Below are 26,690 nucleotides of genomic sequence, written 5' to 3'. Positions count from 1 at the left end.
TCTTGCAAGGCCGCTCGCAGGCAGTCCACCTGTCTACCTTCGCTGCTCCCTTCTCCCCTCTCACCTGTGGTGTCCCTCAAGGTTCCGCCCTCTCTCCCCTTCTTTTTAATTTATATATGCAACCACTTATGGTTTCCCTTCGTCATTCCCCTGCCACTATCTATAATTATGCTGATGACCTTCAGCTGGTCTTTCCCCTGGATACTTCACCCTCCTCCCGATCTAATTTTCAAACCACAATGTTGTTTATCTCTGACTGGATGGCTTACAGCCAGCTCAAGTTGAATCCGTCAAAAACGGAACTTGTCCTGGTGGGTGGCCCTACTAATCCTTGGGATGACAATTATTGGCCTCCTTCCCTCTGCACCCCTCCTTGCCCGGTCAGCACTGTGAAAAGCCTTGGAGTGGTCATCTCTGAGGATTTATCCATGAAACCCCAGATCTCGGCTGTGACATCATCCTGTTTTTTTCAACTGCGCAGGATCCGTAAGATCTGTCGTTTTCTTACCAGAGAGGCACTCATTTTAGTCTTACTGGCTTTGGTCATCTCCAGGGTTGACTTTGCTAATCTCCTGTATGTGGGGATTCCTGCTTATCAGCTCCAAAAACTCCAGTTAATCCAGAATCAGGCGGCCCGTCTGGTGTTTCACCAACCTAAACACCAGCATGTTTCCCCTCTTTTGAGGAGCCTTCATTGGCTCCCAGTGGCCCAACGGTGCTCCTTTAAACTCGGATGCACCGTCTTCAAATCTCTTCACGACCGCGCCCCTGAATTTGTGTCTTCCAAATTAAAGAGATACCTTCCCACCCGTAACCTTAGATCGTCTGCTGATAATCTTCTCTGCATCCCATCTATCCATCGGAAAAAGCATGGTGGCCTGCGTTTTTCTTCTCTCGGCCCCATCTTTTGGAATTCCCTCCCCTCTTCTTTTCGCCACTGCCCTACCTATGAGTCATTTAGGAGAACCTTAAAAACTTTTCTCTTCAAAGCAGGTGCAGTATGATACCCTTGCCCTGGCTTGTTATGTCGGTTATGAGCGCCAAGAAACCGTTCCGGTGTACGTGCGCGGTATAAAATTTTTAACATAACATAACAAGGCGGAGACGGCAGGAGAAGATCTTCAGACTGAGGATTTCACTATTTGAGCACACTGCGGAAGAGATGTATATAAAGTACAGACTAAGTAGTGCTGTTATCCCGGAGCTCAAAGCTGATTTGAAGCCTCAGCTTGAGAGATGCCCCTTGTGCAGTACATCCATCCCCACCCATGTGCGGGTGTTATGTAGTTTGCATCTCTTAGCCTCTGGTATCTTCCAAAGTGTCATTGCAGAAGCTGGTGGTGTGTTGTATAGTGACCTTTCTCATTCTTCCGTGCATTCCTAGACGCAATGTCAACGTGCAGTAAGACCTATACATATTTAGCCAGAAATGCACAGGAATTACACACCTTCAAAATAAAATTCGATAGGATTGCCAACTTCCTGCATGTCATAGGATGTATAGACGGTACAGATGTGCCCATATGCCCACCACCTGAAAGTGAGTATTTATTTAGTAATCAAATGAATACTCATTCCCTGACCATTCAAGTGGTGTGTGAGGCAAAAGCCTCACACGACATATTGTAGCCCGATTTCCAGGGAAAGCCCACAACTCTTTTATATTATGAGATCGTGGACTTTACCAAAGGCTACAAGGAGAGGAGAGAATGTGGCCTAACAGCTAGAGCAGTCAACCTTGAAGCAAGGGAACCGGGTTAGAGTCTCAGCAGGGACGCTCAACATCCTGTGATTCTAGGCAGATCACTTAGGCTCCCGTTGCCAAACAAATAATGAATGTGTCCATCTGTAATGCAACTGGTGTCTATGGGCCATATGCATGAACGCATTTTCCCATAGACACAGAACAGGCAAAACCCTTTGATACATCTGGCCCTATGTAAAGCGCTCTGATACCTTCGGGTCTAGTTTCCGCTACATAAAACTTCCAAATAAAAAACCAAGTAGATTTTTATGACGGATATTTAGTTTTATTGGATAAATATACATAGAGTAACATAACATATAGCTTAAATGTGAGTTTTATTCCTTAGCTAAATATGTTTTTTCTGTTTTTTAGGTGATAGCGAGTATGCCTCAAGGTCATGGCTAATAACACTATATCTGTTTCCTACTACTCCCACTGAACATTGGTACAATGAGGTACACCGTAGAACCAGAGGCTTCATAGAACACACATCTGGAATATTAAAACATCTATTTAGATATCTGCACAAGAGAGAATATACCCTGCAATACTCCTCAGAGATCAGTTATAATATTGCAGCCGCATGTGTCATTCTCCACAATGAGCCAGATGTAGGTGGCTAAATACCGGTCGGTAGCACCGAAATTCGCTAAATTTCTGTGTTACTGACCGGTATTTAGGCATTTGAAATGTAGGTGAGTTTCAACCTACTTGCAAAATAAGGAATCGCAAAATAGCGATTCCTTACTTTGGTCTTGCATTTAAGAAATCGGAAATAGCGATTCCTTTAATACCGAATCGATAATAGTGAATATCTTACCATTCAGTCCTATGGGCCTCCTAGCCCATAGGAATGAATGGCTAGGTAGTCCTTAATAACGAATCTCAATTACCAATCCGTTATTAAGGAATCGCTAATATTTTAGCGATTCCTACCTACATTCCATTTACCGAGTCCTTAATAGCTATTCGGTAAAAATCGCTATTAAGGACTGGGTAAATTGAATTTACCTACATCTGGCCCATAGTTGCTACAAACAAGAAACTAACAGTAAGGGTAACAGAATCTGACTGCGATGAGGAAGGCGATACAATCCCACCGACTCCCACACAAGAAGAAACCTGTGCTGCAGACGTGAATTTGCGATGTGCCAATATAACCAATCATTATTTTCCAAGGTAAGTTTGTACATGCATTCAATCTTACATAAAGAATCAGCCAGTGTATGCTGTATAACTAAAAATACCTTTATCTTCAGGTACAAAATGGAATATCTGAAAAGAGGCTTCTCTTTGCAGACGGGTTTTGGTAGAAACAAAATAACATGAAAGTGAAATGCCAGGTTAAGATCTTACAGTTTGCCCTTTCTAAGGGTTGCGTTTATTGCGAGCTGACGTTTTAGCTCCAACAACTTCAGCAGCAACACAGCGGCTCCTGCTTCATCTCAGAAATAAACTGTCTGTTGCTGACATGCTGCAGACACTTGATTGGTCCTCACTTTCCCCCACCCCAACCTGTGTGCCACATCCCCACCGTAGTATCCCATTTCTCCTGTAAACTAACAATGTGATGAGATAAGGTGGTTGTCGCATGTGCCAGGCAATTGATGGCTATAGTAAGTCCGTCATCCTCCACCGCGGCATTGAGAGCCAAGATATACGATTCCATCAATTGAGACTGAGTTTTTTTGAGGAACTCACAAGGGAAGCCATTTGGGTTGGGTGCCCTGCCCGAGCGCATATCCATTAATACTTTTTGCAACTCCTCAACCGACAGTGGGGCGTCGAGAGCCTTTCGTATAGTGTCAGAGAGAGACCACTTGTGAATGGTATCCTCGGGTAAATCTGTAAAGTAGCTGGCGAAGCCAGCTGCAATTTGCGATGGGTCCAAGAGTGTCTTCCCGTGTGGGCCACGTATACCTAGGAGGGTCTATGGGCGTAGTGTCTGCTGACACAAGGGGTGTAGTAGGGCGCTAGATTTGTCAGCACACTGGTAAATTCGCTAAGGGTAGCGAGCCAGTAGAGTCTAGCATCATCCAGAAGCTCACTGGCATATGTGTGCTGTGTACTAAGCAGCTGTCTGCACGCAGCGCCCCCATCTTCCTCTCTGCTTCTGTGCTTGAAGTCAATCAGCTCGGCTTCAGTCTGTATTAGCTTCTCACAGGGCTGTTGACACCTCGCAGCACAAAAAGCAATGTCCAACCCCCCAAGTGTGGGTTTCATAGCTTCCCGTAGGGTTGTCGGGGATTCACCATGCCTGTGTTATGTGAATAAGAGTCGTGATGGATGTGTGGATATGTAGCCTATATTGCTTGCCCTGCAGCCATGGTGAGAGCCGCCATCGGAATGGGGAGCGCCTAGGGTCTAGAGACAATTGTAGAGATACTGGCGAATGATCAGACAGGCCCTGATGCAGGATCTTGGCAGACTTTAGTCTGTGTGTGTGGGTTGCGGATATAAATATGTAGTCTATGCGGGAGAAGGAATCATGCACCTCAGAGAGTCCCGTGGGGTGCAAAGCCCTCCAGGAGTCCACTCATCTCCTAAATCAAGGGCAGCAGTCTGGATTCTCGGATCGCAGTCAGTCCGTCGACCTTACTGCGCCATCTGTCTCTCGCTGGGCAAATTACATCATTCCAGTCTCCTTCCACTATCGTCAGGCCAGGTGGGATCTCGGTCCAGAGCGTTGTCAAATACTCCACGAGGTTACACGCAAGGGAGGGGGGGCATATATACTTCCTAGAACAAGGGGTTCCCCATATAATGTGCCGGAGATTACTAAGAATCTGCCCTGTGGGTCGGACCACGTCTTGCAGTGAACAAATGGAACGCTGCGGTGGATGAGGATTGCTACACCTCAGGAGCCCCTAGTGAACCCAGAATTAAAGGTTTAAATGAATCCAAATCTTGCCAGGCATGGTGTCTTAGTGCCCAATCAATGGGTCTCTTGCAGGAGTAGGACTTCCGCTCTATAGCGTTTGGCCTGTCGGAGCACGGAGCTCCGCTTAATCTTATCGTGGAGGCAATGGATGTTCCAACTAAGGATCCGAAGTTCACGACTTCCGGATCTCATTGAGTTACATGTTGCGTTAGGGTTTTGTTTTTAAAGTAAGCTATAATCTTAGCCCCCTACCTAACAATAACATCACTTTCACCTGCTGTTTTCAGTGATATAGACAGTTTTGACCACCATTACAGGGTAATCTTGCTTTAAAATGCACTAATATGTCAAAATCTCAATGACTGGACCAACACCCACTATTTCATGACCCACAAAGGATGTTTGCATAACTGCAAATATCACCCTCATTTTTGTTTTGAAAAGTTGATAGTTATAATATTAAAGTGTACCTATAGTGGTTGTACAGTTGAAGGCACCCGGCTAATAGCCCTGTGCAGCCCCGCTCCTGTTTTCACCATTTCTGAGTGAGACAGCAGATATGCCATCCTCTGACTTGAAATATTGGCATTATCCCCCTTAACTCTGCTCAAAATGGGGTTTCACCAAATGTACCTCCTTTTAAAGTGTGTCTCAACCATCCCCATTTCCAGGCACTTCACGACCGACGATCTTTGGTTGTAAACCTTACACCTATCATACTCACCCTACTCGCTCAAGGGGAAAGTAGGAAGTTGACCCTTCCTTAAACTCTTGAAGCACCTTCTGGCCCTTTGGCAAAGCCCTGCGAGCTCAACCTTCATGAGGTCACACCTACGAAACAAACAACAAAAGAAGTTACATACCACAAATTGCTTCTTTGACAAATGAGAGACACCTATATTTCGGCTACAATAAGTATCACATCGTACTACGCTGATTCTTCTAGAACTGCAGACTAGTACCAAAAGACCCTTGGGTCAGATGACCACAGAGCTTTGCAACACTAAAATCCCAGCTCAACATTGCATTATGCGAGGACAGCAGGTATGATTTTTTGGGTACTAGAACTATGGCAAATAACTCTGTATCAAAAAGATTCTAGAAAATATGAAAAAACTCCACCTTAACCTCACAAGATCATGACCCATATGCAAACCAACTCTGTTCTACTGTCAGGCTCCCATGTCCAATCAATCTGCTCATTTACAACCTATGCAAAAAGGAGCGCACAAGTCATTAATTCTTCACAAGCAAGATGCTTATTCATAGTCCATTTAACATTGTTCATTCAAAGAAAGTCCGACTGGAGTCCTTGTAGATTTCTAATTTCCTTGTTTATTATTTGATCCATTATTCATCCAGAACAAATCATTACAATCAATACAGCCAACGCGTTTCGTCCAACTTATAGATATTTTAATAGAGAGTTCGGACCGCAAGGTTACCAAGTTACAAGCAGATATTGCTGTGGTCGAACAAGAAATCAAAGACTTAAATATCCCTGAAGCAACAATAAAGAACTATGTTATCCTGGATGATATTCTTCTCAGACAGCAAAATGACATCAAAAATAGGAAAGCTAGACAGATTAAACGAGATGAGAATGATTACCAACAGGGCAGGGTATTCACCTACGCCAGTAAATATGATCCACTTATTCCTAACAATCAGACCAGAAATGTGAACATTTCGTCCACAACTGGAGCCAGTTCAGTCTCATCCAGCAACGCTTCTATCAGCAGTGCGGGACTGAGCAGTGAGGAACCAGAAACCGCAGCCGCAGGCAATGTGGCGACTTTTTCCCAGGAGGTCCAGAGAATCAGGAGAGGCAACAGGTTCCCAGTCCAGAGAGATCCACCCGATCCAAAACCCGTAGGGGTAGGAGATCAAAGGACAGGGTACAGAGACAAGCTAAGATCAGGCACGAACAGGAACTAAACACAAATAGCCATACAGAAGTACAAGTAATCAACCTCTCCTCACTAGAACTGACACCTAATATGATATCACTGTTAAGCAAAGGTTTGAGTTTTAATCCTTTTGCTACTGGCGATCTTTGTAAACTTAAAATAGATCTATTTAAGTTTATTAGAAACCTTAAGTTAAAGAAACATTTTTCTGACAAAACCAATACTGATGTGGGTAAAAAGAATATTCCTGTCCTTGCGAACACAGAAGAATTCTTGTCAATAAAGGATGTACAAGCTACACACTTACTCTTGTCTATTACTGATATGGAGGATTCACCATACGACATGGATAGACTTTTAATGGAGCTCGACATAGACCCAGATTACAGTGTATCGAGTGGTTTAAAAAGCAAATCCAGATGGGTACCTACACTCTCAGGGGGCAATGTAATAGATCAGTTTCACAAAAGAGTACTAGAAGACATTGAACGAATTAACACCTGCAATACAATAAAATCATTCAAGTATTTAGATAACCTGACAATCGGAGAACGAGCCGCCTTGACTTCTCTCAGTAGCAATGCACACATTGTAATCAGAGAGGCCGATAAAGGCGGTAATGTTGTGATAATGGACAAAGTAGATTACGAGGGAGAAATTCATAGCCAACTTGCGGACGCTACTTGCTATGAATCTATATCATCTAATCCTATAGGTCCCTTGACAATCAAGATCAATGAGAAACTTTTGCTATGGAAACAATCAGGTTTACTAAATGACCAGGAATATCTTTATCTCAAAATTTTCAGACCTACATACCCATGGCTATATACACTCCCCAAGGTACATAAGAACCAGCCCTTTCCTCCGGGTAGACCAATAGTCTCGGGCATAGGTGGTCCTACCGAGAGGATGGCAGAATATATCGATCTTTTTCTAGGACCCCTAGTACACAATCTTCCTTCATATATACAAGACTCCAGACACATTCTGAGCATTCTATCAGATATCCAGTGGCAACCGGACACATTTCTTGTGACTATGGACGTTGTGTCCCTTTACACTAGTATTAATATTGATTTGGGGCTACTGGCTTTGAATAGATGTTTGGGGAACAGACCAGCTTCACTGTACCAACATACTGCGATGCTATCAGAAATGATGGAACTTGTGTTAAACAATAACTTTTTTATGTTTGATAAGAAATGGTATCGCCAAAAGAAGGGAGTAGCGATGGGGTCAAAATTCTCCCCATCGTTTGCTAACCTTTTCATGGGCAACCTGGAATCGGATCTTATCTGGGGTGACAAGGGCTCCCAGTACATTGACTTCATAATTTTCTGGGGAAGGTACATAGATGACTGCATTCTCCTATGGTCAGGCACAGAGGTACTACTTATGGAATTTTTCAATTACTTGAACAACAACACTTGGGAAATTAAATTCACCATGTCACATAGTCAAACTAGAATTGAATTTTTGGATATAGAACTATATGTGATAAATAACACCTTACACAGCAAGCTCTTTAGAAAATCCACCTCATGTAACTCTATATTACATGCTGACAGTTCTCACCCCCCGCACCAGGTAAAGTCTATACCGTATGGTGAATTCCTTAGAGCCAGAAGGCTCTGCAGTGAAGAATCCCAATTCAAAGACTGCGTACACGACATGAAAAACAGGTTCTCCAAAAGAGGTTACACTAATAATATGATCCGACAGGCGGAAAAGAGAATCAACAAAACCGCAAGAACAGACTTGCTACAACCCAGAACACAACCTCAGCTCACAAACAACCCACTCAGGCTGATTACAGAATTCAATTCTCTCCATCACACTTTGAGAAAAAGCATGACGAAGCACTGGGATATACTTAAGAAAGATAACTCCTTAATCCCATTTATCACAGATAGGCCCCAGATTTGCTACAGGAGAGGGAATACCCTCAGAAACAGATTGAGTCCCACTGTACCCCATGGTCTACAGACAACAGATTGGCTCTCCTCCAAAAACAAGGGTTTCTACAAATGTGGATTCTGTGCCATGTGTAGGTGGGCCAAACATAAGACAACAAAATTCTCTAATCCCAAAGGGGAATGTTTCTCTATAAACTCTAATATCAACTGTCTGACTAAATATGTGGTGTACATAATACAATGTAAATGTGGTAAACAGTACGTTGGAAGCACCATACGTGCCCTCAAGGACAGGATCTCGGAACATATGAGGGCCATAATGAAACTAGATCCCAGATACCCTGTAGCATTGCATGTGGCTAGTTGCCAGAACTCTGAGAATGAGAAGTGTGTGTCCTTCTTTGGTATTGATGTAGTAAACCAGGGTATCAGAGGAGGTAACAGGGAACTAAAACTGCGACGTACAGAGGCCATGTGGATCATGAAAATGTACGCAGTCGGCTTAGGCCTAAACTACGATTCAGAGCTTCAATTCTTCCTAGGGGATTGAATTCTTAACGTGAAACAAGGTAAAACAGAAGAACTGTGGATTTACGGGATACAATAACTATGACAGAAGGAATTAAACATATGAAGTTATGGGACTTATACTGTAGGTATAACTGTCATAGGGAGCTTACCACGTATCAATGCGTAATATTTCAGACAATAACAGATGTATTATTTTACTGTATCGACATATTTTGCTGTTTGTCATAGTAGTATCTACTAGGTTTCTAGTTCAACGCGGGTTTTCCCTGTATTATACAAATATGTAAACAATATGCATAACCACTATATATGCCATAGGATGCATTTGGATGATACAACACCTGCAATCATAATACTAGTGACATTTGTAGATTGTAAGAGAGGTTGGGAGGAGATCATCACACGTTTCTCCACCACTGCTGCGAGTAAATGCGATGGAGTTGTAACATCTTCACAAGCGTGTTCACAGAATTTGGAGCAACCGCTATTGATTAGTGCACTGAGCATGTAATTCACCATCACTATATATCAGATAAGTATCACCTACGGCAAATTACGGATTGACACCCAATTCTCTTTCTTTCTCTTTTCTCCACATGGAAAATGTAACGCAATTCCAAAACAAATGCGAGATTCTAATTCTTAGTATTTCCTCTCTCATGACGTCTATCACTTTAAACGAATACTAACATGGATGACGTTTCGCCATCAGTGGGCGGAACGGTATTTAATCCCAGTACACTTCCGGGTCACGTGTTCGCACTTCGAACAAGGGGACCCGGGAGAGAAGAGAGAAGCGGCAAGACGCTTACAGCTAACGCCACTTTATGGCTTCTAGCCGGCGAGATTTAGGCCTTACCGAGCATATCTTACCAATTATGATAACTCGGAGGTGTCCTAATCTGCCTGTCCGGATTGTTTGTCTTACAGACACCAAGTCCGGAACAGGCTTCAAAAGCAATAACCACGACTCCCCGTCTTTTCCAGGTATGCCGTTTGAATCAGAGTTCGAATCGATGGTCGAGTAACAGGCTTGGTGCAGAATCACCGTTAAGTTAGTTTAATACCCTGCATGTGTATTACTTTTCAGACCCAAATCGATTGAGTAGACACATCTTTTCCCGGGCAACCCAGAATGAGCGCACTTCGCTTATGAGGTAATTTATAGATGCCGTATGTAATTTGATCGTCCTCACAATATCAACAGGAAATGATAAACACAGAACCTTTAGCAAGTGAGAATATACTACGTGAAGGCACAGTAGAAGTCTTTAGGTTTGTCAATAGCATCAACTTACGATGCTCAGGGCACTGACATAGTAACACGCTAGGAGACGTCACAATGTTGTTTAGCAGAAATAATATTGGTATGATTTGTTTCATCTTTTTAGAGGGTAGCCAGATAAATATAGTAACTAATTAGTCATTAAGCGAGAATAAATAAACATCTTCTACAATTCCCCTCTCTAATTAAGAGGACATATCAAACCCCATATTTTTTAACTTTATTGCAGTAACTATACCACAATCTGCAACCACGTTTGGATGGTCTTGGGCCCTTCCGGGTCGGAAATATCACCGGAAGAGCGGTGAGCTTTCCGTTTTTCTTAGTTCAATAATAATTTTTATGTTGTCGTTACTAAATGCACATCCTGAAATTGGATAAACGCGGACATAACGTAATGAAAAAGGGTGCTACTAGAATTATTTTCAATAAGTGCTTATTTGAGTGAGTAGTCTTCAATGATAGATATGTCCATAGATCTAACTTTTCGACCTCTCTTTCTTTCTATTTCTCTCTTTCCCATTGTCTTCCCTCTCTTGTTTCTTAAAATCCGCACATATTTATTTATCACGATAGACCGTTTGGTCTAATTCACAACCAATGGAGGTATGTGTTGCAATTTTATTTATATTTATGTCACCGAGCACATAATACACGCATGATCCCCCACACCCGATATAGACAATAGTGAAGCACGGCACCTTGCACAATCTTGGTTAACAAAATAGATGATATTTATGTGAATTCACTCCATCGATCAAGGAGCCGCAGTGCACAAAGTTTTACCCCAATTGCACGGCATGCGTGAGCATATTAGGAGCACAATAGCGCACTTATGGATGCTTTCCAACAACCATCTCAGGGGCAGAAACTTATGCATGAGAAAATCCTAATGACGCTTGTCTCACGGGCTGACCTGAAATGGAATTCAGGATCACATATAAATGTACATATCCCCAAGTATAGCTCCTTGTTTTCTGTATTATTTCCAGCCCTGAAGATTCGCAAGATGCGATGAAACACGTGTCGGCTGGTTGTTCATATGCTGAGTTGGAATAAACAAGGAGACCAAGAATTTTGGACTGACATCGAATTCTTTACATATTAAGTTGCATACTACTGTTGTTTCTCTGCGGTTTGAATTTCTCACATAAGGACATTGTATCCGCTTTTCACTTGTCAAGTGTGTGCATAGGGTTCGCCATTTTATGTTATTGTGGATCAGTGAGCCTGCCCGCTTCTCCTTGGGTGGTTATATGGTTATCCACCTACCCAGTTGCACCACACCACATTGATTCTATAGTGCCTTCACCCTGGCTGAGCGCCCATTCTCTGACAACCAAAAAACCATCCTGTCCTCAAAACCCAAACATAGTAATAAGAAAACAATAGGTGACCAGTGAACCCTTGAAATGGGCCTTTCATTGCATGCAACACGTTGCTGGGTTTTTAGTAACTTTTGAACCGTTAGAGCAAGACACATTTTTAGGGTTAAAATCTGTAGCTTATGGAGCAGATGATGGATTATGTGGTAAATGTGGCAATTCCATAATTCTGGGAAAACCACCCTGCCTGCACAATTGCATAGTTTCAGTTGCCCTGGCTATCCATTTACCACTTTATTGCATTTAGGTGAATATACCATGTGACTGGGCACTTCTCTCCCATATAATATTTAAGGCCTGATTGCGACTTTGGCTGTCCTCCGGTGGAGGGCCACACCAGTGCTCCATGGTAGGACCGCCAAAGCCGTCCCCACATTGGCTGCCGGATTATGAATGTAATCCTTGGCAGGCGGATGTGCTGCAGCGATGTCTTAGAAAGCCACCGCCATGGGACTGCCGTTGTACGGTCCTGCACAGTAAGGAATGCACCATCTCATGCATTCCTTCCCGTGCAGGAACTGGAGGTGCAAAAATACAGGGGGGCACAACATGTGCCCCCCCCCTGCACTCAACCCATGCACAAAGGCACAAGAGGGCCCTGTTACGGCAATCTTAGTTGCCTCACCTGCACTCTTTTCATGGCAGTCTCACCGCCATGAAAAGGATGGCAGTAGGGAAAATCGTAATATGCTCGGCGGCACCGCCAGCATATTGCAGCCTCTGACTGGTTGCAGCTGTACTGTGGCAGTTCAACTGCCAAAGTCATAATACCGCGGGTAGACTGCTGTAGTCATAATCAGGACCGTAGTCCATGTTGTAATCATACGCTTTCTAGCAGGTTTTAAATGGAATCAAAATACTCCCAACATTGCCAAAAAACAAGAGCACAGCACTAAATTAAGAAAAGTGAATGCCAAAGAACACATTATTTGTTCAGGTGGGAGGCTGGGGTTAAAAAATGTGGCTCCTCGTTCCACATTTACAGCTAGTCCACTGGCCAAGGGGGTGCCCTTCTCAGGGAAATGTCATTCTAGTTATAGTGTTTATTTCCATCATATTCAGGTGAAATGGTAAAGCTGAGATTAGATGTCAAATAACACAGTGTCCTGGCTAAAACATACCCACTGGACAAGGTCCTGTGTTGGATCTTACTACTAAATTGACAATACTGATAATTATTCAGATGTATGAATTAACACGGCGCAAGAAAACTCATCAATGACAGCCGGAACTACCAAATCATTTTTATTTTTAGAAAGATCGATCAATTTCACTTATTTTCTTTTTGTGAATTCTTTAAGTTAATCCCTCTTTTTTATCCAAAATAAACAACAATACATGGACACAACCAAAATTACTGAATGAATAAACAATTATAGAAAGCCACCCATAGGGCTCACCTCACACCTCTCACTAATAAATAATTAAACATACTATCAACATCAGTCACTACTACTTGCATAGTAGTATGCAAGAGTGGCCAGAGTTGAGAGGCCCAAGGCAGGCAGGGTTGGGAGGGGGACACTCTAGGGTACGCAGCCATGGTCCAGTGCTGCGAGGCTCAAGGGAGTTAGACTCCTTCACCTACACCTAATACCAAGCCTGGGGTATTCGGTGCCCAAGGTACCCAAATTATGGCAGGATTTTACTGTGCAGGCAGTGGACAAAGTTGAGGGGACACTTTTCCTTTGCATCAGGGACATAGCACCATTGCTTTGCAACTTGCCTGTCTTTCATAGGCTTCACAGCCATGTTTCTGCACTCTGAGGCTGAGGGCAGATTCTCACCTGGGCCCCTCAGCCATGGTTGGATGCCCAGGGTAGGGAGTGTCCACCCATGAGCTTTGAGGCTCTATTCCATGGCTATGAGACCATGGGGGGTGGTCACTCTCTCATGGGTGTAGCTATCAGTGCAGCAGGTGCTATGGCACCAGGGTACATGAGTGGCAAGGAGCCAGTGCACCAAACGTACTTCTGAGTTTTACTAACCAGCATTGTTTACTTGCATCAAATCCCATATTGTGTCACTTGTCCTTTCTCCCATGCACCTCAGAGCCATGACCTAGAGCTGTGAGGACCCGGAAAAGCCGATCCTCTCCTAGGCTTTAAAGCCTTGGTCTAGTGCTCTGAGACCCAAGAAAGGGATCCTTCTGTCCTAGGCCTCCCAGCACTGGACCACGGCTCTGAGGGTTGTAGCTATAGATAGAATAGCAAGTGCAGTGTCACTGTTGCCTTCTGGGGTTTTGGGAGGTATGTACTTACATTATCGCTGTATTTTACTGTCCATTCAGTGGACGGAGGAACAATTTACCTTGTTTGCCCCAGGGCTCAATGCACCAGTGATATGGCACAGTTTCCCCTCCTCTCTCCACAATGTTCATCCGCTGCCAGGCCTCACATCACAGGCCCATGAATGTCAGACCCCTTGTAGAGGCGTGGCTGATTAAAGTGCAGCAGATGCCGTGAAAGGGAACTTTAGGGTGTTAGGTCCCCTATGTACCTAGATTGTCTGTCTTTTACAGGACTATGGCTGCGAGGCCCATGGATTGTGGCCCTTCCCAGGGTCTTAGGCATCATTAGTGCAAAAGGTTCAATGGCACTGGAGCCCGGGGTGCTTTGGGCCATATTTACCAGAATTATGGATGTAATGTAAATCCATCTTAGGGATCAGGGGGGACGAAAGTGGTCCATTTACCTTGCAGCAACCATGACCCATGGCACCATTGCTACACCGCTAGCCCACTCACTTACACCGCACAGCCATGGTCCAGCGCTGCAAGTCAGGAGAGGCCTTCACTCCCCTGGACATCACAACCATGGTCCAGTCTGGGGAGGCCCACCAAAAGAGGAAGGCAGTTTGCTGGATTGTTCTGCTTTTCTTTTAGATGTTGGCACATTATACTGTGGTGAGTTCCTGCAGGATTTCAAACGTCTAACTCTTTTTGCTTGCCAAGGAACGGATTCAGACAAGTAGTCTGATCAATATGGTGTATAAAACAAACCGTGTAGCTGGTAAGCCTGGAGCAGCATAGCCTAGTGGCATTGTCTTAACAATGGCTTTCCTTTACCAGTGGTGCAAGAGGGCAGCATTTACTAAAATGGTAACTGGGATGGAGGACTTGTACCAAAGCAAGTGCTGTACACAGGCCACTTTAACATTTTTCACCTTTAGAGTTGCTAAAATTGAAGAATGTAAACAGTGGGAATGAATCACCCCAGAATGAGCAGCACTCACCATAAAATCTTTGAGATAATGGCAAGTCAGCCCATGATAAATTGGCAGATAAGGAGTTAAAGGTAAAGGAAGAACATGATTTGCCCAGGATCAAACAATTTGCCCAATTAGGAGAACCAAGATAGCTTGTTTGAAGACACATAACTTTCCCAGTATTCTTTATATGTTAAAGAGAATAGGAATCTGATTTAGGACAGGGTGTCATTGAATGAAAACCTCAAAATGAACTCTGTGATATTTGGCAACCTCCATATATACATTTTCTTGGTGAAACCACAAGCACGCTCAGCGTCCTGCAAAGTAATGATGGAAAGCTGACTTCTGTCCCAGGTGGATGCCAGGGGATAGGTTGGGTGGAGCATGTTCTTCACTTTTAGAAGTTAGGGATTGTTTCTTTTCATCAGGGGATCCCAGCCATTACCCGAGGCTGCAAGTGCTAGGGGAAGAAGGGCCCTCCCCTGTGGTTTGCTGTGCTGGACAATGGTGGGAACGGCTCAGCAATAGGATGTCCCTTGTGTCGGCCTCATAGACATGGTCAAGCACTGCATGACTTGAGGGGCCCATTCCCTGTCCTATATATTTACTGCATGCAAATATAAGTATCTAATGCACTAATCTGGAAACACATTGTTAATATCTGATTGAACTTATACGTTTTGGAGAGACCTAGGCTAAACCTTTCCATCCACTGTGACTAACATAATATATGTCCAGTTAATTGAACTGTAAAATATGTGCTTATTCTAATAGTGCTCATATTTAGGTTATTATTTTACTGATACCTCACCAAGAAAGTTGCTTCTGCAAAGTCGCTTAAAAAAAAACAAATTGATGGCACTTCCTGTGATGTCGTCGTGCTGTAATTTCACGCTGTATGCAAATTAAGGGGGCTTCACACATTTACTTTCTGCCCAGGGCCCCAAAAGTCCTAGGATCGGCTCTGCGACACTCTATGCCACTCCACACCACTCTACTGCACTAAACTCTACTCGACTCCATACCACTCTATGCCACTCTACTAAACTCTACACAACTCCACTCTACTCCATTTTACGTCACTCTACGACTCTTCCCTCCGCTTTACGCTACTGACATTTAGCCACGCTGGTGTACAACACGGCTAAGCACATTGCCGAAGCCGATTGCTCTTACATAGCCAAGCCTATTGGCTTTGCCAATGATTGTTGTTGTTGTTGTTTTTTGTACTGTGTCCCTTGAGGCGACTCTCCTAAAGTTGTTTTTCTTAAGCCACCCGAAGCAGCAGTAACATTAACATAAACAGCCCCCACGCTTCCCTAGCTGGACAAACCGATGTTAGAAGAGGCTCAAGGCCTCAGAACAGAGGGGTCTGGGGCCCCAGAGTCAGCGCCTCAGGGGCCAGGCTTCAAGGCGCCCTGGGGTGTGTGCAGCTGGGGTCGGTGCAGACATGCCCTGCCCGCCTCTGTCTACCTCGTCCCGGGACAGAGGCGCCCTCAGGCTGGCAGGGGGCCAGGGCTGGGGCAGTGCCAGGCTGGGTGGGGCTCTCTGGAGGTCTCCCACGGCGGGCGAGCGGGCGGTTGTAAAGGGCACGGCTGCCCCACTCCCCCCTCCCGGCTCCAGTCCCGGCGCCTCCCTCTGCGCAGCGTTTACCCTAGGCACCTGCTCCCTCCGAAGGATCTCGGGGTCGCAGCGGCCGGTGGCTCCCTCCCTCGGGGTGCTGCCGCCTGGGACACTGCCACCCTCCCCGGGCGGGAGCAGTAGGTGCCGCAGATCACACCGCACACCGCCTGCCCGAGGAGCTGCAAAGTTTCAGCTGTCAGCAGCGCCCAGCGGGCAGGGCGGGCTCTGATTGGCCTGCATTTACTCTTCTCCCATTGGCTGAACCTCGGGAGGCTCCAGCCGAGAGTCATGCTATGATTGGCTAGAAGGGTGACAGCTGCAAATATCTGCCTTGGAGGCATGAAGCGCTACGAGAGCCAGGCGCCTTTTACAACAAGCATTGGCAAAGACAATCGTGCAGGCTTCTCATAGCTACAGTAGTCCCTCCGCTCTGTCTAGAGTGGCGCAGTGGGCAAAAAAATGATGAACTAGAATGACGACCAGGCATTCTTCAATTACTTTCTTGCTTGCATCAGGTGTATTGTATTGTAATTGCATTTATATAGCGCTTGTTACCCCTGACAATTCGCTTTTTCGGCGGGTAGCACGCTACCGGGACCCATAGAGGATTAGTGTTGAATTAGTATAGTGAAACATGCAAGTACATTTTAAGTGGTGGATAGGTTAGTCAGTTATTTGGATTTGGAATGATAGCAGAAGGATAGAGGAGGACAAAGGTTTGTATTTATATAGCGTTTGTTGACGCACGCTATTCCGGAAGCCTATAAAGGATTAGTGGTGAATTAATATGGTGAAACATGAAGTAATTTCAGTGGTGGATATTAGTCAGTTACTTGGAGCGAGAAGGATAGCGGATGTATAAAAGGGGAAGAAAGATTTGCATTCATATAGCACTTGTTACCCCTGATGGGTGTTGAAGCGCTTTTCTGGCGAGTAGCACGCCACTCCGGAATCCATAAAGGATTACTGTTGAAAATCAGTATAGTAAAAATATGAAGTAATTTGAGTAGTGGATATGTTATTCAGTTATTTGGGTAGTATATTAGTATAGTTTAATATGGAATTTGAGAAGTGAATATGTTAGTCTGTTAATTTCGATTGAAAAGGATAGTGGAGGGATAAAAGAGTGAAGGATTTCCTTTTTTAGGTCTTAGCAGTAGGAGGAGGCTTTTGGATGAATAAAAAGGAGTTTTGGAGGGGAGGACTCAGAGGGAATTGTTTTGAACGGTGTATCAAAATGTCACTGTCATCAGCACAACTGGATTCTATACTGGCCAGCTGCACACAGCGCACACCAGTTGGCAGGGGTGCCCAAATGGCACTTAAGTCACCAAAAGTAGACTATGCTTTAGTCCACTGCAAGCTGGATGACTGCGGGACCATATGTCATAGCAATCAACGCAATGGGTCTCTACAATAGCCAACTATAACCTGGGCTCTCATAAAACCACCAAGCCACTTTTTAACAAAGAACAAGCATCGCAGGCAATGGTCCAGCATTATGAAGAGCCTTGTAAGCTTGGGTAAGGAGTCTGAAGGTTATTCTTGTTGAGCTGGTCCAGAGAGATCCAGGGGGCCAACCCCCAGATGGCTTATGTTATGGGTCTTAAATCTCCACCTGCTGACCTTCCAGATGCATGTGAGACCCTCAGAAGACCCTTTATTGCTTATATGAGTTCCTCACCAGTCACACTTTGCTGAATCTTAGAGCCTAAAGCCTAGCTTTGAGGACAACCTCTTGTAGCCCTCATACACTCTCTTCTAATCATCAAAGCCTATTATATTCTTGGTTTGTGGGCCAGGAGATGCTCAGCCCACCACAGCCTTTAGAGCCATTTAAACAAGCACTAGTTTTCCCAAAGCCCCCTTCTCGATTCTTACAGCAAACAAGGCCTCCTGTACTCAGTCCTCTTCCACCACGAGTCCTCAGACCCTTCAATCAACTGTGCACATTAAGAGTCCTTGGTCCATAAAAGGAATACAATTAGTGGACTCTAAGAAGCCACACAAAGACCCCCTGCTTCTCTCGAGCTCCTTTTTTGTATTTAGCAAAAAGTTGTCATGCCACCCAATGGCAGAGTAAGATGCACCTGAAGGGAATTATCAGGACAAATCACTCAAAATTTAGCTCTGGTAATATGTCTCATTTTATGTGCAGCTATATGCCTTTTTGGACCAATGCAATGATGAGAATCTGTGGAGGATCCTTGAGGTTGCTAAGAGTCTCAACAGTGTGTGAAGGGAACAGAAAAAAGAACTGGGGATTGTGTTTCATTTTCGCCTTCTGATCAGGAAGTGTGAGGAGCTTCCGGCACCTCTCTGGATGGGAGCTGCACTTACAACAGCACTTGAATGGAGCAGAACCACCCATCGTTGCGTCACCACTGATGGGGCTGCTGTATTCATAACACTCGAGCACTGGCACTTCTTACCAGGACTGCCTTGTGCTGAGTCAGATAGAACCATAGCACTTTCAAGTTTTAGCAGCACTTTATTAACAACCGACAGAACTCTGCCTTTGCTAGACTATAACGTTTTGGGATTTGAACAAATAGGAAAAGGTCATGAATTCAAAAAGACAGAAAAAGTGACAATAAAGAGACAATCCCATACAGGAGAGGTGCATAACATTTATATCTAGTGCCTTGAAGGGCCTTATGTGATTACAAGACACGAGGTGATAGCTTATCGCTGCTCCAGTGGAAATGTGGGCACCTAATGGTCAGTGGTAGCGGGAACCTCCAAGGGCATATTCTTGATGAGGTTATAGATAGGACTACCATGGGCGTTTACATTAAGATGATTTGTCCAAAGAATGAATTAGCAAAATGATGCCACCTCGTATCTTCAATCGTCTCTTGTCGGAGATACTGTACTACTCTTATATCGACACCAACAATATTGTGGCATACTAATATCGAGTATAATAATGCACACAAAGGATCAAAGGAAGAAGCCCCAAAGAGAGAGTGTACTACACCCTGGCTACACCTTGCGGCCCTGGTGTGAGGATGGATCCCCATGAAGAAGCACGTCACCTTCGGGTGAGTGAGGGCTCTCATCCTTAAAAAGGTCTCTACTTATCCATAACAAAACACACAACCTTCTGATTGACTGATTTTCATGATTGTCTTTGATATTCTTAGGAGTTTTCCCTCTACAGTTTTTCTTGTATGACATAAACCATGGCATAACGTTTTGAGATCATACTTTTTGTGAGTTACAATACTAATATCGAGGACAGAATACGGAGAAACAAAGTACTGAAAGTTACGTTTATATACAGAAGTGTAGACTTACTCTTCCTAACTCCACATCAAAGTACCATCAAGATATATGTCCTGCATAGGCACATATATGTGGCGCTCAGTATAGAAAATCTAGCCTTACTTACCTGTCGATATTTTATTTTTCAATATTTTGTCCTTGATATTCTGTCCCATTGATATTGTTGATTCATTGTTAGGAGGGCACAGCGTCGGAGATGAATCAAACCTTTATCCAATCATTTACTCACCACACCTCATTCAAACTTGCTCCTCTCTTCTTCTTGTGGACACAGTTCAGTCCATATCTTCTTTACTTTCTTATTCTGATACGAAAGGAAGGAAGCAGGCTCGCTTCAATTTTCTGTCCAACTTGAAGAGATTAAAAGGTGGTGGTCAGACGTAATCCTGCCATAACTCTAGCATATACTGAAACCAAGGGGTAGTCAGTTTAATTATTATTCTCCAAGATCTTTTGCCATGACCAGGAACTTTAGGAGATTACTCACCCCACAATGTATGATAATGCAGCCTATTATTATCTGAACACCCCTCGGCCAGGTAAGTCTTGTAAATGCTATGGACGCCCTGTGTTATAATCCCGCCTGTTCCTAACTTGGAGTGCAGCCATGGAAAGGATTTATGTTTTAATGCATCTTTTAGGTTCAATTACGCAGGCTTCTGCTTCAGTAGCAAATTTCCAACAGGAGGCATCTGCGGTTTAGTACACCACACACAGTTTCCTGGATCATTGGCTGGAAACTCTTGTGTGCTTTTTGTGACCAATGTTGTATATTTTTGTGGTCACTGCCTTTCATTTTCCCTTGGATTTCCTCCTCTTCTGTGGTTTGGGTGGCTTTGTGCAGATACTGGGTTTGGCAGACTGCCTGGTCTTTACACTCACCTTGAAAATGTGTAATTCTCTCAAGGGGACCCAGGTTTTTGTCTTCCCTGTTCGACCTGTGGGTGAGCTGTACTCCTAAAATCTTACACTCCAAGAGCACACCTAAAGGTTGGGTGAATCGGGGGTGGTGTTAACCTCTATTCCTAAAGGCAATGTGTCCCAAGATAAGGTACAAAATTAGATCAAAAATACAGTCAGGTAAGAAAGGACTGACTCAATAAGGAAGTTCTAAGGCAGAAGTATGAAATGATGCCATTTTATTACAAACTTTATTAGGTACAATATAGAACAATTAAATACTGAAACTTCTGGGATTCATAAAAATCAATTGACATAAGCCCCATCAGTACAGAAAATTGCACAAAATCTGAGTAAATTCGAACTCCCACTTGTGCAACAAAATCAGTAAGAAATCAGACAGCATCCCTAGTAGCAAAGGAAAGGTCGCTGGCTCACCCCAAAATTCGAGTGTTCATATAGGAAATCTTCTCATAGAACCCCATGGAAAGTGCAGCATTATTGTGGTGTGCGCAAAGAAATCAATGTTTATAACAAACCAGAATAAGCACATGAAAACTGTCATGCAGACCTACCATCTAAGCACTAGCCCTCTACATGAATATTGATTTAGCCCCTCTGACCTAATGCCTCCAGGAGGTGTCAGAAGGAGCTAGTTCCAAGAACAACAGTGACCATTGTGAATAAACGTAATACTGTGTACAAGCGGAAGCTCATTGGTGAAATGTGACCTTAATGAGCCCGGCTAAAGAGTCTTCTTCAAGAACAGGTACATTCAGGAATAAATAAACATTACTTGCAGAAGAAATAATAAACAGAGCATGAACATGATAAGACATCCATTTTGAACAAGATGGTGTTGAGGCCTAGCTGAAGCCTAGTTAGCATAACCCAGGAAAATACACTTTTACACGTCATATTAAAATCGTTTCAAAAGCAATAGTATCTTAGCAGTGTTCACATGTATTTGAGTGGAGATTAATTGTCCAGCTCACTATAAATAATTCACAATTCTGATTAATCCAAAAGAGCCTCCCCAGAACTCCCCCTCTCAAGGCTCTCTGGGTCTGTTTTCCACTGTAGTGCCTTTTGTGATTCCTTTTCCTTCTTGGGCCAAGAAACAAAAGCGTCCAGGGTATTAAAAAGGTGATAATGCCTGCTTTTATGCCCAGTCCTGTTTGGCCAGATCCTTGCCTGGAGGCCCAGTGTCCTCAAAGGTTTCTGCATTTGTTGTTTTCACAGGGCAGAGGGTCAGACTTGGATGTGGATCTTGATTCAGCATTGATTGCTGGTGACTTTCAGGGATGGTTGTTGTGTCAGGGACTGTATGGATTTCAATTATCAGTTGTAGTGAGCTACCAGTTGCCACAGACGCTGAGCCACTTGGCAGGATTCGATATTCGGATGGCAGAGGACCCCTGATGTGGGTGCTGCATGCAGTTTAGTCCCTGCAAGGCTTTTTTTTAAATTATTTTTATTTGCATTTTCAAACCATAAAAACATAGCAAGCATGTCACATAACATTGTCCATCATTCCCTGCCCTACCTCCACCCTCCACCTCCAGCGTTGCACTAGTCCCTGCCAGTCTTGACGTGCTGTCCTGCCATAAATAATCTTTGATCTGATGGTCAATTTGCCAAATCTGGGTATTAGGGAGCGGTAACATACAAACATGTAATTGAAGTGAGAGCAGCCATCATCTTAATCGTCTGCATTCGCCCCCACATGGAGAGCTAAAGTTTGCTCCATTTAGCAAATTCCCTTTGCATTTGTTCTGTCAAGTCCACCATGTAATCTCTGGCTATTGCTAGTAATTTATTGCTCACTAATATACCTAAGTACTTCATGTTATCCTCTATCCATTGAATGGTAGGCTGTGCAGTGAGTGAGCCCCCGTGTTGGGTGTCAACGGAAAAGCATTGTTTTTGGCCCAGTTAATCTTGTCTCAAGAGAAGTTAGAAAAAAAGTGAGATGATCTTCACAATCGCCAGCACAGAAGGACCTGCAAAGAGGTCAGTGTTAGAGAGACATTGCCAGCATGTGACATCAACTCCAGGAAACCTCCAGGGTTATTGATGCCCAGGATATCCTTTAAATCACCAATGGGTATAGCCAAGGGTTCCACTGCCAGCAGAAATAGTAGGGGGCATAGGTAACATCCCTATCTGGTCCCTCTGTTGATTATAACTTCCTTGGACAGAAAGCCATTGCAGTTCACAGTAGATGCGGGGTTTTTGCATAGGCATTTTGTCATGGTGAGAAGAGTTGGTCATATGTCCATCCCGGTCGTTACTTGAAACGAGTAACCCCATCCCACCCGATCAAAGGCCTTCTCAGCATCGAGCGAGCGGACATCTTTTTGTCTGCATCTCAGCTTTTGTCCTACATTAAGTGTAACAGAGTACACACCCTTCTTAATTCATATGAATTAAGAAGGGAATGACTCTTTTCAATCCTGCCGACCGCGATCTTGACGTCATTGTTAATCAAAGGTATGCGTTTGTAGTTTCCGCAGTATAATGGATCCCTCTCTGGCTTTGGAATCAAGGATATAAGCTCTGTTAAAGTCAGGCGGTACACTTTCTGTTGTCATGGTTTCTCTAAACATCCTCCCCAGCTTAGGGACTGGGTATAGTGACGGAAGTTTGCAGAATTCATCTAGGAATCCATCTTGCCCTAGAGCCTGCCTCACAGGCATCTCCATAATGGCTGAAGACATTTCCTTGACAGTCACTTCCTTCTCCAGTTCCTCCTTCAGTTCTATTGCAAAGCACAGGATCGGATCCCATCTAGAATCTGTACCTCTAGTTGTTCTCCAATGGGGCCTCCGATGTTTATAGTGTCGAAGAGGAAGAAGCTACTTCCCTTGCGATATCCCTAGGGCAGCTAAGCAAGTTGTTGTGTCTATCGTGTATTGCAGTTATAAAATATCTTGTTGCTTGTTGTTCCAGTTGAAAGGCTGTTACAACTTGTTACAATTTAGCATTTAAAGACTGCTCAGAGTGGTCTTAAAGGGAGTTATAGCTCCTTTATTTAGGTGTATACAGCTACTTTATTTGTATATTAAAACAATTCTTATTCAGGTCTTTCGTTCGTCTTCTTCTCTTCAGGTTCACCGGAGGCTCTCTCCGCCAGCACCCTCGACAAAAACACAGAAGCAGGTAAGTCTCTGCCCTTGTTTATGGTGATAGTGCTTGTTTATGTGATACGGGAGGGGGTACACGTTTATGATTGTGGGAACCGTAGGTCTCTGGTTGGCACAGGTATGCACTTGCGACAAGCAGGGACCCTCAGCTCCACGTCAGGGCAAGGGAACTACTCCTTCGAATAACCCCTGCTCACCCTCTAGGTAGTGTGGCGCGAGCAGACAAGGCTAATCCTCAGGGCGATAGTAAGTTAAGCATTTATGATCACACACAGTAAACCCAGACAACAGATACACATCCTGGCAGAGGCGGGCTAAATAGTTAGGCGCGCAAAGGCTATCTTTCTAAAAGTAGCATTTGCAAACACAGGATATTAAAATAAACCTTACTAAAGGAAGTATTTTATTATTCTGAGTTCAGGCATACTAAACTCGACATGCTACCGTGTTCCCTGAGTCTGCCGGGACGATAGCGTGTAATAGTTCCGACAGCTCATCTTGGCCTAAGAGAACCGGTAGCCCTTCCATAGTGAAGAACGAAAAGGGCGGTAATTCACTATGAGGACATGCCACACTCTAGGCTTGTCCTACCTTACGCTTCAACGCACCCTGCCCGTAGGCCTACCATAGGGGTGACTGATATGGAGGTTAGGGAAGGTTCAGGGACTGGCAAGTGTGGGCACTTGCGCAGTCAGCGTGACAGTACGGGACTGTACGCGGGGTCTGCGGTGGCGGACCCGAGTCAGGTTTTACGAGGCCGCGTCTGTGGGTGGCGCAACCAGCGCTGCAGGCCCACTGGCAGCATCTGTATCTACAAGCCCCGGCACTCCTTGCGCACTTTACTGGGCACTGACAGTAAACCAAATAAGCGAATCATGGAAATCAATTACACATACACTTTACATTGGGAGCACTTGCACTGCGGCACGGATTGGCCGTAGCGCAGTGCCCTGAGCATCGAACGCCAGCAAAACATCTGAGGCACATCAGCAAAAAAGTGGAAGGGAGACTCACGCCAAGGTGCCAGGTCTAACAATGATCCTAAGCCATACTTGGTTTGGTACATACAAACAAAATCTAGTGATCTACGTGACTACACAATGCTTTATACTCTTCTCTTTTCCAAAGGAAATAGTGATTGTTTTTCTGTCTTCCTCCTACTTGGAGTCTATATCCCCTCCTTTCTTTTGTTTGACCATTTATTTGAAGTCCCCTTCTTTAAGGCTATCCCTTTTGTCTCCCCCCTCTCTTCTTTTCTTCCTCCCTTCTCCCTGACCTCCCCTTATGCTTTGGCCCTGCTATTGCTTATTGGGAAAGAAACGGGCACGCACCTGGCAAAGCCACGCCCCTCCTGGGCCGCGGTGGGTATCCCTCGTCAGCTGGGGGTGAGGCGCCTCCTTCTCGGCTCCGGCTTCCTGTTCACCTCTGGATGGCACGGGTTCGCTCTGCGTTGCTCCTTCCTGCATTTCCTCCCGGGGGTCTTCTTCTGTTTGACTTCCGTCGACTCTCCGTCTTCTGTTCCCTTCTCCTTCATCGGCCAGCGCGGTCTCCCGGCCTCTTGTAGTTACGAGTTTAGCGCGACGACGTGACTCTGTCCGGAGGCCTGACTTCCTGGCCAGGCAAGGAAGAACAGGCTGGCTGTTGCATTGTCATCACCCAGTAGGTAACACGTCCCCATCCCTGGATTTTCCTGATCAGGAAAAAGGAGAAAACGTAAAAATAATCTGGCCCTATAAGGTCTCTCCCTGATTTATGGAGCACATCAAACTGGAAAGGCTGTAATGGGAGAAACCACATATGTACTCTGGGGTTATTCCCTTTGTTTTTGCTTAGCCAAGTGAGAGGTGCGTGGTCTGTATATAACACAAAAGGGTTACCCTCAAGATAATACCGGAGTTTTTCGAATGCCCAATTAATGGCCAAGCACTCCTTTTCTATTGTAGAGTAGTCAGTTTCACTAGAAAATAACTTTCTGCTGATATATACGATCGTTTTTTCTACTCCTTCATTGTCATTTTGTGAGAGTATAGCCCCTATACCTACATTGGAGGCATCCGTTTGTATAATAAAGTTCTTATTGAAATCCGGTGCAATGAGAACCGGGGCAGAGGTGATACTTTTTTTCAGGGAACGGAAAGCTTCCAGTGCTTCATTAGTAGGTCTTTGGAATTTGGTCATAGATGTACCTTTTTTCGAAAGATCGGTCAAAGGTGCCGCTATGGTGGAGTATTTAGGTATGAATCTGCGATATCCTACCAACCCTAAGAAGGATCGGAGTGCTCTTTTATTGTTTGGAAAGGGTATTTCGGTGATGGCCTTGATTTTCTCAGTTTGGGGTTCAATTAGTCCATTACCCAGCAAGTAACCCAAATATCTGACTTTGGTAAATCCTACTCTTGACTTCTTTTCGTTTATGTGCAGGTTGGCCTTTTCTAAGTCAGTTCGGATTGAGCGTAAATGTTTCAAATGATCGTCCCAGGAGTGGCTGAATATTATGATGTTGTCTAAATAGGCAGAGGATAATTCAAGGTGGGTTTTGAGGATGACGTTCATTAGCCTTTGAAAAGTGGCGTGAGCCCCATGGAGTCCAAAAGGGAGCACTGTAAATTGAAATAGACCAAACGGTGTGGAGAAAGCTGTTTTCTCATTATCCTCACTTCTCAATTGGACCTGCCAGTACCCTTTCGTCTTGAATACTCCTCTACCTATTTAGACAACATCATAATATTCACCCTGTCAGTACCCTTTCGTAAGGTCGATCGTGGTGATATATCTGGCATCTCTTATTCCCTCAATTAACTCGTCGACCCTGGGAAGGGGGTAGGCATGTAGTTTGGAGATGTTGTTGACTGCCCGGAAATCTAT

The 26,690-nt window shown here is 44.4% G+C and overlaps 1 protein-coding gene across 4 annotated transcripts in view; it reads right to left on the bottom strand.

Annotated features, from left to right (window-relative positions):
• LOC144805937 (NACHT, LRR and PYD domains-containing protein 3-like) overlaps positions 1 to 26,690 on the bottom strand; it is a 509,894-nt gene that overhangs the window by 318,984 nt on the left and 164,220 nt on the right. Inside the window, exons 1-2 of one of the 4 annotated variants that reach the window (XM_078672405.1) lie at positions 16,522 to 16,722; positions 5,353 to 5,459 (exon numbers count right to left, since the gene is read on the bottom strand). The gene's annotated coding sequence lies outside the window, so the exon portion shown is untranslated. Of the gene's footprint in view, positions 1 to 5,352; positions 5,460 to 16,521; positions 16,723 to 26,690 lie in introns of those variants that run through there. The other 3 variants (XM_078672421.1, XM_078672413.1, XM_078672409.1) reach the window with 3 other exon arrangements.

The sequence above is a fragment of the Lissotriton helveticus genome, chromosome 1_2 (assembly GCF_964261635.1).
Source record: "Lissotriton helveticus chromosome 1_2, aLisHel1.1, whole genome shotgun sequence".
Lineage (NCBI taxonomy): Eukaryota > Metazoa > Chordata > Amphibia > Caudata > Salamandridae > Lissotriton > Lissotriton helveticus.
The sequence above is the reverse complement of the archived record's forward strand: the minus strand, read 5'-3'. Positions and strand labels throughout refer to the sequence as shown.